At 40.3% G+C, this 18,002-nt stretch overlaps 1 long non-coding RNA gene across 2 annotated transcripts; it reads right to left on the bottom strand.

The window, feature by feature from the left end:
- Window positions 1-29: 29 nt before the first annotated feature.
- Window positions 30-17,400, bottom strand: LOC121824025 (uncharacterized). Of its 2 annotated transcripts, XR_013045959.1 has the most exons (4): window positions 17,030-17,400; window positions 3,766-3,838; window positions 2,615-2,820; window positions 30-2,216 (listed from the first exon to the last, which is right to left on the bottom strand). It is a non-coding gene; the product is annotated as an uncharacterized LOC121824025 (long non-coding RNA). The 2 variants fall into 2 exon arrangements; XR_013045958.1 differs by lacking the exon at window positions 17,030-17,400 and having other exon boundaries at window positions 3,766-7,138.
- Between the last annotated feature and the right edge of the window lie 602 nt (window positions 17,401-18,002).

Below are 18,002 nucleotides of genomic sequence, written 5' to 3' on the forward strand. Positions count from 1 at the left end.
TCTCAAAAAACAAACAACAACAACAAAAAAAAAGCAAAAAAAGAAATATTTATTCTTTAACAATTTCATACACACATATAATGTATTTTTATTATATTCACCCCCAGTTAGTCTGTCTCCTACTCGCCAAATCCCTCTCCAGCCTTCACGTTATATTACTATTATTGCTATCACCCACTGAGTTTAATTAAGGGTGTTGACATCAGTGTGGTTGTGGGTTATTGACTGAAGCATGGGCAACTTACCAGTGGTTCTACCACTGAAGAAAAACGATGCCTGCCCCTCCAGGAACTGTAGTAGCTGCTCAGGGAGGACAGGGGCTTCATGAAGCCCCTCCCCATCCATTCGAGAATGTTGCCTGGCTTGATCATGCTCAGGTCATCATGACTGTGGTCAGTTCATGAATGAAATAGCCATATCACATCCACAAGGCAGCATTTCACAGCCCTCCTCCCCCTCCTCCAGCTCACTAGGCAACTCTGACTGGCCTGGAATTTGCTATGCAGACCAGGCTGTTGCTTAAACTCAGAACATCTGCCTCTGCCTCTGCAGAGCAGGAATTGAAGGTATCTGTCACTACACCTGGCTCAAGCTAGTTCTGTACAGACCTGACTCCATTTATGAGGGTTTAAAGCCCCTGACCTAACCATCTCCTGGAAGTCTCTGCTTTCTCTTCTTTTCTCTAAATTATTTTTTTCAAGTTATCACATTAGGAGTTAAATTTTAAGATAGGAAAATTTCAGGGACACACAGCCAGAATGTAGCATTTAATGCCTGTAACAGATAACAGACCCACTAGACTTCCCGGGGTCCAGACCGAGACAGATGGGGTCAGGAACTAGCCCTCTCTGCCGAAGCTGTCTGCAGAGTTCCCATGGATCCGCTAGCTCTTCAAACTGTTGCTGTTGTCTGATTTGTGCCGTCAGAAGTTACTTGAACTCTTTTCAAGGCCTGCAAAGACTTCTTTGTTATTATGTTATCTAGGCCTTTCGGTTGTCATCTTTTTCCATTTTTCTGCTGTTTCTAGTCCAAGATTCTAATACATGCTTTGAAAATAAACACTGGCGGCTGGATCCAGCAGTGTGCACCTGTGATCCCAACTATTTGGAAGGAGGACCCTTTGACCTGGGATTTGAGGTCAGCCTGAGTGGCATGAAACTCTGGCACATTGTTGACGTGCCATTTAGAGCTCACCATAAACATTTTTATTTCAAATTTGGTTTAAAGTGACATTTGTCCTCTCCTTTTAGCACATGAGTTGGAAACACTTATCAGAAAAGATGGCTGCTGTTTCTTAGTTCTCCACTTATTGCTTCTATTCCACATGCAGCACCCATTAGGCAGTTTCTGAGTCCTCCTGTGTTGAAGTGAGGGAAAGAGGAGAGACAAGGGAGCAACAGGATCTCTTTCAAGTGGCTTTTATCTAACGGGATTTATTTCCTTCTAGTACTTCACTTTCAGTGTGGGGATCAAATCTAGGACCCTGTGCATGTTAGGCAAGTGCTCCACCACTGAATTCTATTCTCAAATCTACCACGATTGATTTGATTATGGTATATATAAAGCTGACTGCTTTTTCTTTCCTTTCTTCCCTCTATCTTCTTTATATTCTCATTCTCTCTCCCCCTCTCTTTTTTGAGACAGGGTCTTACTACATAATCTTGGCTGACCAATTTTTATTATTTTTTTGAGAAAGGGTCTTATATAGCCAAGGCTGGCTTTGAACGTAAGTAGCCATAGATGAGTTTGAATTTCTGATCCTCTTGCTTCTATCCCCAGAATTCTGAGAAATTGTGGAATCTTTTGTTTTATTAATAAATAAAGCTCAGAGGTTAGATATTAGGGTATTAATATCCACTGCCTTCCTTTCTACCCTCTCAGATAGAAAAGCCCCATGAATCTTTCTGAGCCCCTCCTTATTTCTCTCTGAGTTTCTCCATCTTCCTCTGAGTTGGCCAGAAAAATTTACGGTTTATTCAGGCCCGCTGAACACGGACTCTACCCTCTGAATCAAGGTTTAATTCCATTGGTGATCTCAAAACAACAACACAAACAAATCTCCTGCAACATTTCCCCCATTTTGTCTAAATAGAAAAGATTTTAACTCGAACATAGTAAAACTATATACAATAGGAACAATTATCAGGGTTGGGGATTTAGCTCAGTGGTAGAGCACTTGCCTAGCAAGCACAAGGCTCTGGATTCGGTCCTCAGCTCTGAAAAAAAAAAAAAGAACAATTATCAAGAAAGAATTACATTCATGATGTCCAATCCATGTGTACTAGGCAAATTCAGAGAAAATACTCCATTGTCTATCCTCTCTTGGTGAGTCCAAAGTTTTGTACCTAATTTACTTTCTATGGTAACTAAGGAAAACTGTAACTGTAACTATCATCAACCGCATCAGAGACCCAAGAAGGATACAGTATTACCTGAGTAAACAAGAGCGCAGAGCAAACAACTTACAAAATTATAGAAACAACAGAGACATCTGGCTGCCTGGGCCATCACCCAAGGTTCCTCTGCAATGCTGGGGCATCCATCTTTGGACTACAGGCCTAGAATATCTGACAGACTTTTCTGTGAAGCGGGAAATTTTGAAGGACTGTCCTACCTTGTCTTGGTAGAGTTCGACAGCTGCCTTCTTTTGTGTCCTGTTTGTCCAATTTAGACAGCATGTTGTCAGCAGTCGAGATAAGAGCAGTTTCTTGCCCAGTGGCTAACTTTGCCATGATGAAAGCAAACTCCACATGGAGGTTCTTCAATGCCCATAATACTTTTTTGAAGCAAATTGATGCTGCCAGGAGCAGATGTGTTTCACTGTCATGAAAAGCCTTATGTTATTAAAGCATTTTAAATTCCATAGTTCTGTAGGTCTCTGAAGTATTTGAAGACCATCAATCTATTTAAAATATATCTGTTTGCCCTTGAAAGCATACCTAATGTGACTATAAGTTTTATTGTTATAGATGACTGCTAATCTTTCTTATTATCCTAAATATATTTCTAGGACTAGAACTTACATTACATTTTTTAAACGAGCTTTTAAATTTAAGGTACAATACCTTAAACAAGAATAAAAACATATATACAGGGCTGGAGAGATGGCTCAGAGGTTAAGAGCACTGCTTGCTCTTCCAAAGGTCCTGAGTTCAATTCCCAGCAACCACATGGTGGCTCACAACCATCTGTAATGAGATCTGGCGCCCTCTTCTGGCCTGCAGGGATGTGTGCAGACAGATTGTATACATAATAAATAAATAAATTAAAAAAAACATATATACGCTGGGCGGTGGTGGCGCACGCCTTTAATCCCAGCACTTGGGAGGCAGAGCCAGGCGGATCTCTGTGAGTTCGAGGCCAGCTTGGGCTACCAAGTGAGTTCCAGGAAAGGCGCAAAGCTACACAGAGAAACCCTGTCTCAAAAAACCAAAAAAAAAAAAAAATATATATATATATATATATACAATATAACAAAAGTAACCTTATATCAATATATAACTTTTGTATCAATATATAAAAATCCATACCAATATAAAATATTTGAGACTAGCAGTTGCTTTTTTTTTAGCTTAAAAGTAGATTCAGTAATCTGCCTTTTTATCCTATCATTTCTATATCCCCACTTTTCTTTTCAGAACAAGATTCCTGAGTTTAAAATCCTTTGCTTAGTTTCCTCCCTGTCCATGACCAATAACAACTTGTAACCAAGCCTCCTGAATGATAACAAACATCCATTGAATGACCCCAAACCACCCACCTTACCTCTTGGGAATGTGGGCATCATGCTCTTCAAATTACTTCCTGTTGTCTGGGGGTGATGACATCTTTGGGGACCCTGAAAAAAAATTGAGATAAAGATCAAGTCCTAGGAGAGATGCCCAGTTTTGGTGTGGTGGAAAAGTGCAAGGCTTATCTGAAGTTCTGGCTAGAGTAGCTATGATGTTGGACCATCTTAGCTTACTGCCTTGAAATTTTCCTGAGCAGTTTGTAGTCCAAAGCTGATCTTTGGTGTTTATCAGCTTAGTGGTATTACAACAATCCAAGTGGATTCATCATTGTCGGGCCCCATCCTCCTTTTGGAGACTTCAAATGTTGCTGCTAGGAATGGTCACTGTTCACTGCAGAAAACTTGAACATTTTAAATGTCATATGCAGCAGATTTCAGAGAGGTTAAAGGACTACAATCTATTAAATATACCCAGGATATGTAAGAGCTTAATTCCTAATATCTGCTTCAGACTCAAGTCTGAAGTCACCTACAGGAAGCTAGATGAAGCTTATTTCTAGAATTAGTACACTATATGACCATTAATATCATGACAGAAAGTTTAAATATATATGCATATATATTAATCTTATGAATTTTGAGATAATATTTATAATTTAAGAAAAGTTTTAAAGAGTCTAAATAAAACCAAGGAATTATGACATTAGTGACAACAGAATAGTCCCTTAATTTTGTTTTTTCTTCTGTCCCCTATCAGGTGGTTCTTCTGACATGAGACAGAGACTTTAGATTTTTCTTTAACAAGCATGCTTGGGTTTAGAGAAGGAGAGAAACATGCTCTAACTCCAAAATCAGCTTTAAATTTTAATTGAGTTGGGATTACAAAAAGGTCATTTGCCTTATATGTCTGTAGAGAACAGCAGAAACAAACATTTGGGAAGATTTATGAAAAAAATTTTTGAGACAGGGTTTCTCTGTGTAGCTTTGGAGCCTTTCCTGGAACTCACTCTGTAGACCAGGCTGGCCTTGAACTCACAGAGATCCACCTGCCTGTCTCTGCCTCCCAAGTGCTGGGATTAAAGGTGTGCACCACAACCACCAGGCTGATTTATGACATTTTTTTTTTCTGTTGGAAATGTGCTATACTATTAAGCCAGTTTCTTTGGACATTTTCTCTGTTTCATCCTTCTTTAGATGTCTTATTTGTCCAGTGGTCTTCAGAGTCTTTAGTTGGATGCTTTTATTCTCCTGGAAAGACAAAAACAAAACCCTGCCCCAATCCTGACACTGTGGAGTTTCCATTTTTGGCAGGTTATATCTGATCAAATGAAAGACATATGCTAGTCTTGTAAGTTAGTTTAGATTGAATACCATGCTCTTTGATGAACCCTCTCCTTTGATGAGGACCTTTGATGAGACCTCTCCTAATCAAGAGGTCTCTCCTGTTTGAATCCAATCTTTATAAATGTTGATGGTATCTATAGCTCATCTTCTGTGGAAACAAAAGCAAACCTCTTTCCCAATGTAACTCATATCCTGGTTTCCATTCTGAGGTCAACACATCTTTGAAGTATACAGGCTGATTTAATTCAGCAGTTTTTTCTACTATCCAATGTCTCTCTGCAGCTGTTGTCTCTTTCTCATGAGCATTTAAAAAACTGAAAGTTAATAGAGCATTGTGCAATCTATTGCTGGGGGTTATTTTTACCCATTTCTGTTAATTAAACATATCTTTTAAAGTGTTATTAGATTTTTCTATAACTGCTTGTCCTGTAGGATTCTGTGGTATACCTGTGATATGCTTTATATTGTAACATGCAAAAAACTGTTTCATTTTACCAGAGACATATGCTGGAGCATTCTCAGTCTTAGTTTGTATAGGTATCCCCATGATGGCCACTACTTCTTTTTTTTTGTTGTTTTTTTTTGAGACAGGGTTTTACTGAGTAGTTTTGGAGCCTGTCCTAGAACTTACTCTGTAGACCAGGCTGGCCTTGAACTCACAGAGATCCTCCTACTTCCTAAGTGCTGAGGTCAAAGGCTTGCACCACCATAACCCAGCTAATTGCCATAACTTCTAACAAATGTATGATTACAGAATCAGCCTTTTCAGAACTCAAAACAGTTGCCCATTGAAATCCTGAATAGGTATCTATGGTATGGTGTACATATTTTAATTTTCCAAACTCCATCAAACGAAACATACCGATTTGCCAAATTTCATTTCTTTGAGTACCCTTTGGGTTACTTCTTGCAGGTAGTTGAGTTTGGTTATACAAAGAACAAGTAGGACATTTTCTTATAATTTCCTTGATTTGTTGCCAAGTGATTGAAAAATCTTTCTTCAAAACTTTGCTATTAACATTGTGTTTCTTATGAAATTCTGAGGCTTCTAGCATTTCCTACCAATAGCTGATCAATTTCATCATTATCTTGTGCTAGAGGGCCTGGTAGGCCTGCATGGGATCTGGATTGTGTTACATATAAGGGGTGATTTGAATTTCTGATTATCTTGTAACTGAATAAATAACAAAGTTAATTCTGAATCATCTGGAATAAGTGCAGTGGTTTCAATATGTAAAACAACACTTTCTGTACATTGAGAGTCAGTAACTATATTGAAAGGTTCTGGAAAATCTAATAATACCATAAGAATAGCATATAATTCTGACTTTTGAATAGAATCGTAAGAGTTTTGAGACACTTTTTCTTAAATTTCCTGACTTACAATATGCCCTTCCTGATTTGTTTGCATTAGTATAGAATGCAAGGGCTCCAGAAATTGGTGCTCCTTGTACCACGTGTGGAAGGACCCAATTAGTTCTTTTTTATAAACTGAGGTATTTTTCTTTTGGGATATTTGCTGCTAATTTCTCTCAGAAAAATTACTGTATTGCCAATGTTCATTTTCTGCCCATAATGAGAAAATTTCAGCATTTGTAAAAGGTACCACAATTTCTTCTGGGTTTATTCCTGTAATTTGATGAAGTCTCAAGTTTCCTTTCAGAATCAATTCAGAAATCTTTTCTACATAGATTTTATTTATTTATTTATATTTTTTACTATGTTTGTGTGGCAAAAACATCCATTCTAAAATATTATCTTTTCTCTGCATAAGAATTCCTGTGGGAGAATGCATAGAAGTAAAATAACCAGAATATAATCAAACTCTGGATCCAAATGATCCACATGTGCATCTTGTAATTTCTTTTCTACCAAAGCCAATTCTCTCCCAGCTTCAGCTGATAATTTTCTTGGACTATTTAAGTTCTTATCACCTTGTAAGGTTTTAAATAAATTACTTAGTTCTTGAGTTGTTAATCCAATTTTGGGCCATAGCCAGTTAATATCTCCAAGCAATTTTTGAACATCATTAAGAGCTCATCATTGATTTATTTTATCTTTTTTTTTGTTTTGTTTTGTTTTTCAAGACAGGGTTTCTCTGTGTAGCTTTGCGTCTTTCCTGGAACTCACTTGGTAGCCCAGGCTGGCCTTAAACTCACAGAGATCCGCCTGCCTCTGCCTCCCGAGTGCTGGCATTAAAGGCATGCACCACCACCGCCTGGATCATAATTGATTTCTACTGATACTTCTGTGATTGAATTTTTTATAAACATATCTTATATTCTAGGAAGTTAATACAATTTCCTCTTGGTATTTTTTCAGGAGCAAATTCCCAACAAGTCAAAATTTTCTTTATTTCTTCAAACATTTTTTCTAAGGTATCTGTGTCTGAATCATCTAGTAAGATATCATCCATATAATGGTAAATGGTAGATTGAGGGAACTATTTATGAATTATTTCCATTCAGGCTTGTACAAAATATTGATACAAGGGAGGGCTATTTAACATCCATTGTGGAAGAACTTTCCACTGATATCTTTTAACAGGCTGGGAATTATTATAAGTAGGCACTGAGAAGGCAAGTTTTTCTGTATCCTGTTCTTGGAAAGGTATAGTGTTGCTGGAGAGCTTCTCTCCAGGTTCCACCAAACCCCGCAGTCCCACAATCCATGTATAAAATAATCACTCAGATGCTTATAATACTTATAAACTGTATGGCTTCTTGCTAACTGTTCTTATATCTTAAATTAACCCATTTTTATAAATCTATACCTTGCCACGTGGCTGGTGGCTTATGGGCGTCTTTACATGCTGCTTGTCCTGGCGGTGGCTGCAGTGTCTCTCCCTCCTTCTTCCTGTTTCCCCAATTCTCCTCTCTCCTTGTCCCGCCTATACTTCCTGCCTGGTCACTGGCCATCAGTGTTTTATTTATATAGAGTGATATCCACAGCAGTATAGTAAAAAGCAGTCTTTTAAATCAATTAGTATAATAGACCATCCTTTAGGTAATAAAGAAGACAAGGGAATTCCAGGCTGTAAAGAGCCCATTGGCTGGATCACCTTGTTAATAACTATCAGATCTACTACCATTCTCCATTTTCCAGATTTCTTTTTAATGATAAATACAGAAGAATTCCAAAGACTGGTTGATTCTTCAATATGTTGAGCATTTAGCTGCTCCTGTACCAGTTGTTCTAGTGCCTGTAATTTTTCTGATGTCAAAGGCCTTTGTTCTACCCAGACAAGTTTGCCACTTAACCATTTTAAAGGCAGGGCTGTTGGTTTCCTTTGAAAGATCAATAGCTGTGGTGCCTTGCTTATGTACAACCTGGGTAGTTGGTGACTGTTCTTGATAATACCTTTTACTATTTCTCTCAGAAGCATTCTTTATTTTATGGTTTGTTTCTGAGATTGGAGGAATGTTAATCTGTGCTTTCCATTGCTGTAACAAATTCATTGCTATGTTTGTCACATATGGCTTTAATTTCCCTACCTGTCCTTATGTCCCTGTACAATCAACCCTCCTTGTGCTTTGTTTTTACCTGAGATAAAGTTCCAATTCCTAGAAGCTGAATAATTACCTCCTGAAGAGGCCAATCTAGATGCCAATACCTTGGCAAAATTATTGCTATATCTGCACCTATGTCTAGCAAACCTTCAATTACAATGCCATTTTCTAGTATCTTTAGCTTTGGTTTTTTAATCATTTATAGAAGTTTGCCAAAATACTTGTTTCATGGTCTGTCCTGAAAATTTTGTTTTGTTTGTTGAAGCTTTTCTGTCATCTAGGGCAGTATGGTTTTTAACAATAGGCATTAGGTCTTTTAATTGCCCGGTGGAGGAGTTTCCTCCATGGTCACAGGAAATGATTGAACCAAATTTTGACATTGGGGCCTGTGAGAGTCCCCCTAAGGTGTTTCCTGATGACAGAAGATTACCTTGCTTGTCCCTTGTTGATTTGTATTCATTATTCCAATGCTGGCCTTTGCTACACCTTCTGCATACTCCAGAAGTCTGGGACCTCTGTTTGGATCATCTCTAGAAAAAATATTGTTTCTAGAAATACCTTGCCTACAATCCCTTTTCAGATGACCTTCCTTACCACAATAAAAACATCCAACCTTTTGATTTTTCAAATCTTTTAGAAATCACTTTTAGAAACTTTTAGAAATCACTTCTATCAAAGCAGCATCATAAATGCGAGATTCAATATCAGCTGTATTTCTAATCCATTCATCTACTGCTGCTGATCATGCCTTTAAAAGCCCAATCGCCTCTTTACATTCTGAATTAGCATTTTCAAAAGCCAAAAACTCAATATTTGTCTGACTTCTGGATCTGATACTGTTCTATTTATAGCTGAAGTCAATCTTTGTAAAATAAATCAGTGAAGGCTTGTTTTGCACCTTGTATAATTTTAATAAATGACTCAGATACCTTTCCTGATTCTTCAGCCTTATCCCAAGCATTTAAAGATGCTAAATGACATAGGGACAAGGTGTGACCATCAAATCCAAACTGTCTTTGCAAATCAGCACATTGGACTTCACCAAGTAGCTGATCTCAGGAAATATTAATGCTTCTAGCCCTATTTCATTGTTCTATAATCCTAGTTCCCTCTGTCCTCCATTATAACTGAGCACCAGCTTCCAATATTGCTGTAGCTAAATCTTTACAGTCTTGGGGGATAATTCTGCTCTGAGATGCTCATGAATTTAACATTTGCTTCACATATGGTGAATGCATACTATATGAAACAAGCACTTCTTTGAATCTCATCAAATCTTACATTACTATAGGGATCCAGTTAACTTCTTACATAACATTCAGGGGTGCCTATCATCTGGTGGTTGTTGTTGTATTTCTAACAACCTTGGGCTGCCCCTGTTCAGTTTTATCATGCAGTGGTACAGAAGGTTCTTGTCTAAATTCCTGTCTGTGTCTGAGTATTTTTCTTATTTTCATTAGTAGGTCTTTCTAAGGCTTGTATTTTATCAGTTAAAATTTTCTTGTTTTCATCAGTATATTGTTGGGGGGTTTTACTCTTTTGGGGGCCTGCCACCCAGCTTCCAAATAAATCACTCACGTAGGCTTATTCTTAATTATGAATGCCCGGCCTTAGCTTGGCTAAGTTTATAGCCAGCTGTCCTTAAATTATCCTGTCTAAGCTGGGCAATGGTGGTGCGTGCCTTCAATCCCAGCATTTGGGAGGCAGAACTAGGAGGATCTCTGTGAGTTCAATACCAGCTTGGTCTACAGCGCGAGATCCAGGACAGGCAACAAAACTACACAGAGAAACCCTGTCTCAAATAAATAAATAAATAAATAAATAAATAAATAAATATCCCATCTCCCTTTTGCCTTTGGGCTTTTCCCATTCTCTTACTTCTGTAAATCTTGCTCTTACTCCATGGCTTGCTGTGCAGCTGGGTGGCTGTCCCCTGGAGTCCTCCTCCTTCTCTGGCTCCTCAATCTCTCCCTCTATTTATTCTCTCTGCCTGGCAGCCCCACCTATCCTTTCTCCTGCCTTGCTATTGGATAGTTCTTTATTAGACCATCAGATGTTTTAGACAGGCAAAGTAATACAGCTTCACAAAGTTAAAATGCAACATAAAAGTAACACATCTTAAAATTCTCTTCTATATTAGAAAGTTTTTTCTAAGGCTTGTATCTTATCAGTCAAATTTTTATTCTTTTCATTGGTAAGTCTTTTTAAGGCTTGTATGACAGTAGTAAGTTTTTCTAAGTTTTATATCTTACCAGTCAAATTTTCATATTTGGTACAGTTATCCGACCACTTTTTTAAAGGATAAAATAAGAATTACCAAACTGATGATTAATGTGATCGACATTATGCCAATCCCAGATACATTTGTTATCCCTTCATTTAATTTTCCCATTTTCAAAGCATCCATTGTAGAACCATACAGAGACCCAACTTTATGGACTGTAATATTTTTGTTAATTCATTTACTTTATGTACATTAGTGTCTTGCCTACATGAATGTCTGTGTGAGGGTGTCAGATCCTCTGCAACTGAAGATACAGTTGTGAGCTGCCATGTGGGTGCTTAGAATTGAACCTGGGTCCTCTGGAAGAGCACCCAGTGCTCTTAACCACTGAGCCATCTTTCCAACTACCTGTACTGTAATGTTTCTCATTCTTAAAATGGAAAAGACTTTTTTTTTAAACCTACTTTCCCTTTTAAGAACTCCCAGGTGTCTCACCAAATCTGCTGCTGCTGACAGCATAGGTGGTGCTGTGGATATCGCTCTGTGTAAATAAAATGCTGATTGGCCAGTGGCCAGGCAGGAAGTATAGGCAGAACAAACAGAGAAGAGAATTCTGGGAAGTAGAAGGCTGAGGCAGGGAGACACTGCCAGCCGCCGCCATGACAAGCAGCATGTGAAGACACTGATAAGCCACAAGCCACATGGCAAGGTATAGATTTATAGAAATGGATTAATTTAAGATATCAGAACAGTTAGCAAGAAACCTTCCATGGCCATACAGTTTTTTGTTTTTTGTTTTTTGTTTTTTCGAGACAGGGTTTCCCTGTGTAGCTTTGCGCCTTTCCTGGAACTCGCTTTGGAGCCCAGGCTGGCCTCGAACTCATAGAGATCCGCCTGCCTCTGCCTCCCGAGTGCTGGGATTAAAGGCGTGTGCCACCACCGCCCAGCAAGTTTTTAAGCAATATAAGTCTTTGTGTTTACTTGGTTGGGTCTGAGCGGCTGTGGGTCCCAGAGATTTGTCCTGACTGTGGGCAAGGCAGGAAACCTCTAGTTACATAAGTGGAACTGTGTATGGATGTATCCAGCTGCAGTAACAATGTTCAGGCAGGCAGGGAGGGGGTGGCAGAGTGCCCAGATTTGGCTGTGAGGTCAGGGGGAGTGGGCAGGGCAGGGTGCCAGCTGAGCTAACTGCATGCTCAGGCCAGGTGTGTGTGTGTGTGTGTGTGTGTGTGTGTGTGTGTGTGTGTGTGTGTGTAGAACATTGTAGCTGCTCACATGCAGTGCAGGGAGGGGGAGTGAGCTGCCTGAAGAATGTAGGGAAATGGGTAGGAATAGCCCATGGCTGGGATGCACAGTGGGAGGGGACCAAGCCACTTGCTGGGAGTGGTGGAAGCTGGCTGCCCAGGGAGCGTGAGGAAGCCATGACTGGCTGTTGCTGCACCTGGGCAGAGAGCACAGGCAGTGTGCAGCCAGGGGAGGGTCTGCAGTGGTGGGGAAGCCAGTGGCGCTCCAAGCCACTTTGGCATGATCTAAGGCAATGCGTTGGATGCCAGATAGTGTGGATTCTTTTATTGTTTTATTAATAAATAAAGTTTGGGGGTCAGATTAGAGTAATAATTTGATATGTCCACAGAGTGATTGAGAAAAAAGATCCCCTACCCTCTCCACCTTCTCAGATCGAAAAGCCCCACAAAACTTTCCAAGCACCTCCTTATTCCTCTAACTCCATCCTCTGAATCAAGGTTTAACTTCATTGGCGGTTTTGGATCAAAAATACAAACAAATTTACTGCAACACTGTGCCAGTGTGCCTGGTTCGTGCCATAGGGATGGGTCTCAGGGCTTTCTGCACGTGAGGTGTAATAGTAGTGTTGCTGACTTCTGGCATCATCTGGGGGATGCCTGTGGGGACTAATCTTGATTACATTAATTGAGATGGGAGGATCTGTTGATCATGGGTAGCACCACTTCTTCTGGCTGGGTATGAGTTATGTAGTGCAGGGAACTGAATAGCATAGGCCTTCATTTACTCTCTGGCTCTGCACTGTGAGTATGATGTGACTAGCTGCTTCGTGCTCCTGCTGCCCTGGCTTCCTTGCGCTGATGGCCTGCACCCTTGAACTGTGAGCCAGACAAACCCTTGCTCCTTTATGTTGCTTCGGTCAGTGTTTCGTCACAGCAACAGGGGAGAGACTAAGACACTGGGCTGTACTCCCAGTCTTAAGTCTGACTGCCTCATTCAGATACTTTCCAGAATTTTCCAAAAGATTTCCCTGCTTCTGCTATTATTATATTTGATACAGGTCAACACATATCTTTGCCTGGTCACTTAAGATGTCCTCCCTCAAGCCAGGCAGTGTGGCATACATCTTTAATCCCAGCACTGGGAGGCAGAAGTGGATGGAGCTCTTTGAGTTTGGGGCCAGCCTCATCTACAAAGTGAGTTCCAGGACAGCCAAGGCTATACACAGAAACTCTGTCTCAAAAAACCATAGTTAATAATTGAATGAATGAATGAGAAGAAAGATTTCCTTCTCAAAGGGCTGGGGATATGGCTCAGTGGTAAGGAGCACTGGACGCTCTTCCAGAGGACCAGGGTTGGATTCTCAGCATCCACACAGAAGCTCAAAGCTTTCTGTAACTTTAGTTATAGGGGGTACAGTGCCCTCTTCTGGCCTCCAAGGGCACTGCATACACATAGTATACAGACATACACATACAGTAATGACTTAGAACAAATCTCTCCCAATATTGGTGTGCATTTGCAGAGTGTTTCTACTGAGGGCTCCTCGCTCAGGAGCAGACAGTGCCGCCATTTGTCTCAGGGAAACCTGGACCCATTTGCAGGGAAAGCAAATGAGGCGCTTGGGTGAGCACTGCTCTGTTGCCTTAGCGGCTTGCTCTGCATACATCAATCTGCTGGGTCCCCTACACTGTGGGGGTCCATTTATCTAGATATCTAAGGTCATTACGTGACCTTTCACTAACCCGGAGATTGGGGGAAATCTTCTTCCCTCTTTGGTCCTCTTATGGAGTCTGATCTAGAGATAGGCAAATCTTCCTCCAAAGAAAGTCTACCCTCTCCTCCCCTTATTCTTTCAGCCGTAGGTCAGCCAAGGGTCCTGGGACACATTTTTTGTTTGTTTTGAACTAGAGTCTCCCTCTGTAGCCTAGGATGGTCTAGAATTAATTAGGTAGCTCAGGCTTTCCTCATATTCATGGCAATCCTCTTGCCTCAACCTCTCAAGTGCTGGGATTACAGGCATGAGCCACCATTCCTGAGGTCCAGGATACATTGCTGCCCACTTTTTGTGCAAACTGCGCCACTGGCACCTCACACTCACTCTGAAATGCAGGATGGTGTTAAATGTCTTGATGCATTTTCACAAGTGATAGAGAAATAGTGTCACTTTATCATCTTGATAGTCTGTATCTTATAATTTGCCTCCTTTTTATTTCCACAAATTTCAGGGAGCAGTCATTTCCTTCCCTGGAATTCACTCTCCTTTGAAGGAAAGAATGATAGATACTCTGAGCATGGATCAACTTATATGTAGACTGTGCTACCTGGCGCTGTAATGACTGTAATATTTAAACAGAAAGAAATGGCCATTTTATAACTGAACCTTCATTGACGGTCAAGGAGGACAGCTACCAGGCATGAGTGGTGATGGTGTTTGTACCATTTCTTTGAGACAAACTAAACAGAGTGAGGACAATCATCCACAGCAGGTGAGGGTATGGTGGTTTGGGGGAGAAGTGCATATTCTAGAACATGTCTTTCTGATGGAATCCAGGCAGGATATATGAGAGAAAATCCTTAAAAACATCTTTGGAATCTCTGTTTTAGGTGTGTTTAATCCATCCCTAAAGGATGCACTTTCCTTGGAAAACAGTCTTTGATAGGAGGGGAAAGAAGACTCTAGTAACCCTTCTTATCACCTGCTGAGATAAGATTTCTGAGAGACTGAACACTTGTGGGCCTCATAGTCAAAATGAGAGTCTACTTATCCAAGACACATGCTGTCCAAATCCAGAGTGCCTAGCAGAATTCAGAGTGAAGGCTGGGAGGAAGGGTACTGAGCTGTGTCTGCATGTGAACTGGAGTAACTTCAGTAGACTCTGGAGATGGAGAATCAACAGAGGTGAAGGGGAAGTGTGTAGTTTGGTACAAAGAATTCTATTTGTTTATTTTTGGGAAAAGATTGTTGTACAGGCTAGACTCTAACTTCTGGACTCTAACAATCCTCCTGCCTCAGTTTCTCAAGTAGCTGAGACTATAGGCACACAACATCAACCTGGATGGTACTAGGAATTGAATTCTAACTGCACTCACTCCCCGTGGTACATGGAGAGGGACATGGTGACCTGACGAATTGCTCAATTTGCACAATGAGCATCAGATAGCACGACAAGAGGCAGAGAAAGCATGTTCTGTAATGTCCTCCTGGGAAACCACAGAAAACAAAACAAATCAGATCTAAGATTTCCTAAGCTTTGAGACTCAAATTCTCACTTACCATAAATGCAACTTAGGAAGGAAAAAGAAAGGACCACCATTTGCTGGTTGAAATCCAAGGTATTGACATAAATCTATTAGAATGAAACATGTCGTGGTTCTCAAAGGCAGACAGGCAGAGGTGTGTGTGTGTGTGTGTGTGTGTGTTACGTGTTTTTAAACAGAGCACCCCAAGAGCCAGTCTGGTACATAGGTCAGATTTCATTTTTCACAAGCTGGGCCATATAAATGTTGGCTATGACTTTCTCAAGCACCAATGTTTGGGGCTTCTCAACATGTTAGAAGGGACAAAAAAGGAACCCCAAACCATTATATGTACACATAGTATTAGTTCCTCTGTCTTGCATGTGAGGTGACCGCTGAAGGACACAGAGGGAGCACTGAGCTAGACCCTCTTCTGATGGCACTGTGACTTTGCTCCTTTCACTAAACAGCTGACACTACTTACAATGTCGGGTGGTTCTGCCAACCTAGTTAGGAATCCAAACCATTCCAGTCTAGGTATTGCATGGTCTGTTCTGACATAATCATTACTGTTCCTCTTCCACAGACAGTTCATCCTTGAGCACTTACCTTATTTCTGCTCTTAAACCAAGTGTTTGGGGGTAGACCTAACATCATGTTCAACTTAAGAAAGAACATGAGACCCAGGTGTATTGTGACCTCAGAGTCCAACTGAAGCATATGTACACAATCTCTTTAGAGGTATCATGTCAAAAAGATACTTGTGCTGAGACTGTTGGGAAAGAACCCCCTTGTTCCCTGGAGCTTCTAGTGGTAAGGATGGATGAAGTCAGGAACTGGAGGCCACTAGCACCTGCAAAGGAAGCCAAGGAAAGGAAAGGCAGAAGTGAGGATGGAAGGACCTGGGTCCTAGAGATGTTGCCTGAACTCTTAAATCAACACGCATTCATCAGAAGTTCCAAGGAATTTTTTTAGTTAGGTTATTCAATGGATATGCCCTTTCAGTTAGGCCAATTAATTATTAAAAATTAATAATTTTTCTATCTTTTAAAGTAAGAAATTCCAATGAATATAAAAAGATTTCTATTGTTTAAATAAAATAACTTTAGGAAGAAAGAGAATGAAAATCATCAAAAAATAAATTTCTGAATAACATATTAATATTTTAAGAATTTGAAATGGGCTGGAGAGATGGTGCAGTGGTTAAGGGCACTGGCTACTCTTCCAGAGACTTAGTTTAAATTCCCAACAACCACATGGTAGCTCACCAATGTCTGTAACTCCAGTCCCAGGGGATCCAACATCCTCTACTGGCCCCTAGAACACCAGGCACACACTTGATACACACACACACACACACACACACACACACACACACACACACATATATATATATGGACAATATATCCATAAACATAAAATAATAAAGAAGGAAAAAAAAGGATTTGAATCATTTAGAATTATATTCAGTTTCAAGTTACAAAATGCCTATCTAACCAGCCTGGTGCCATGAGCCTATAATCATAGCACTTGGAAGGCTGAGACAGGAGAAATATGAGTTAGAGGCCAATCTGGGCTTAGTAGTAAGATACTGTTGAAAAACATAAACCAAACAGCCAACCACACAAGCCCCGCTTCCCAGAAAAAAAAAAAAAAAACCAAACCAATAAGACAAAAATGATAATCTAAAAACAATCTGAAAAGCATTCTTATCAGAATGTGTAGCTTTTTATAGAGCACCTGGCTCAGTCCAGACCCTGGGTTCCATGTCCAGCACTGTGAACAAGCACACTAAAATCAAACAGTGACAAAAAGGGTATCACTTTATCATACAGAAATTTAGAATCAGAGAAGGGGGAAGTGCCAGGGTTGATTTGCCGTCAAGGATCCAGAGTCCTTTTCATGTGGAACTTGGAAATACAGGGGCTAGATAGATAGTCAGTGGTCAAGCAGACTGTTGTTCCTGCAGAAGACCTGGGACTGGTTCCCAGTAACCACACGGCAGCTCACAACCATTATCAACTCCACTTCCACGGGATCTGATGTTCTCTTCCGGCTTCTGCAGGTACCAACTATGCACACATATGGTGTATTTACATAAATGCAGGCAAACCACTTACCCATGTAAGATAACACCTAGGGCATAGATCGGGTAAAGGTGGAACTCCAAGACCTAGAGTGAAGACATTTTTGAGTGGACTGTGACAAATCTGAGAAGCCTAAACTCATAAGTTGCCCTAAGGTTTTTCCCCTCTCCTCTCCCCCCCCCTTTCCTTGTCTTTCTTCCCTGTCTCTCTGCTTCTCTCTCCTCCTTTCCTAACTAATTCTGAAATAGTTTTAAACTCACAATAAATCTCCAAAATAGTACAGAATTCTCAGGTTCCCTTCACCTACTTCTATCCAATGACAGTATCTTATATAACACCAAAGCACCTTGTCAAAACCAGGACACTGACATTGGTACAATATTATTAACCCAAGCACAGAACTTATTAATACTAACCAGTTTTATAATCGTGTGTGTGTGTGTGTGTGTGTGTGTGTGTGTGTGTGCATGCTTCTATAGAATTTTATGGTTTGTGTAGTTTCAATTACCTGATCACAATTAGGATACAAAACTGTCCCATCACCACAAACAAACTCCTGGCTTAACCCCTTTCCTTAAGTATAACCTCTGGCAAGCAATTATCTGTTCTCTATACAATCTTGTCAC

Source organism: Peromyscus maniculatus, chromosome 19 (genome assembly GCF_049852395.1).
Source record: "Peromyscus maniculatus bairdii isolate BWxNUB_F1_BW_parent chromosome 19, HU_Pman_BW_mat_3.1, whole genome shotgun sequence".
In the NCBI taxonomy this organism is placed as follows: Eukaryota; Metazoa; Chordata; class Mammalia; order Rodentia; family Cricetidae; genus Peromyscus; species Peromyscus maniculatus.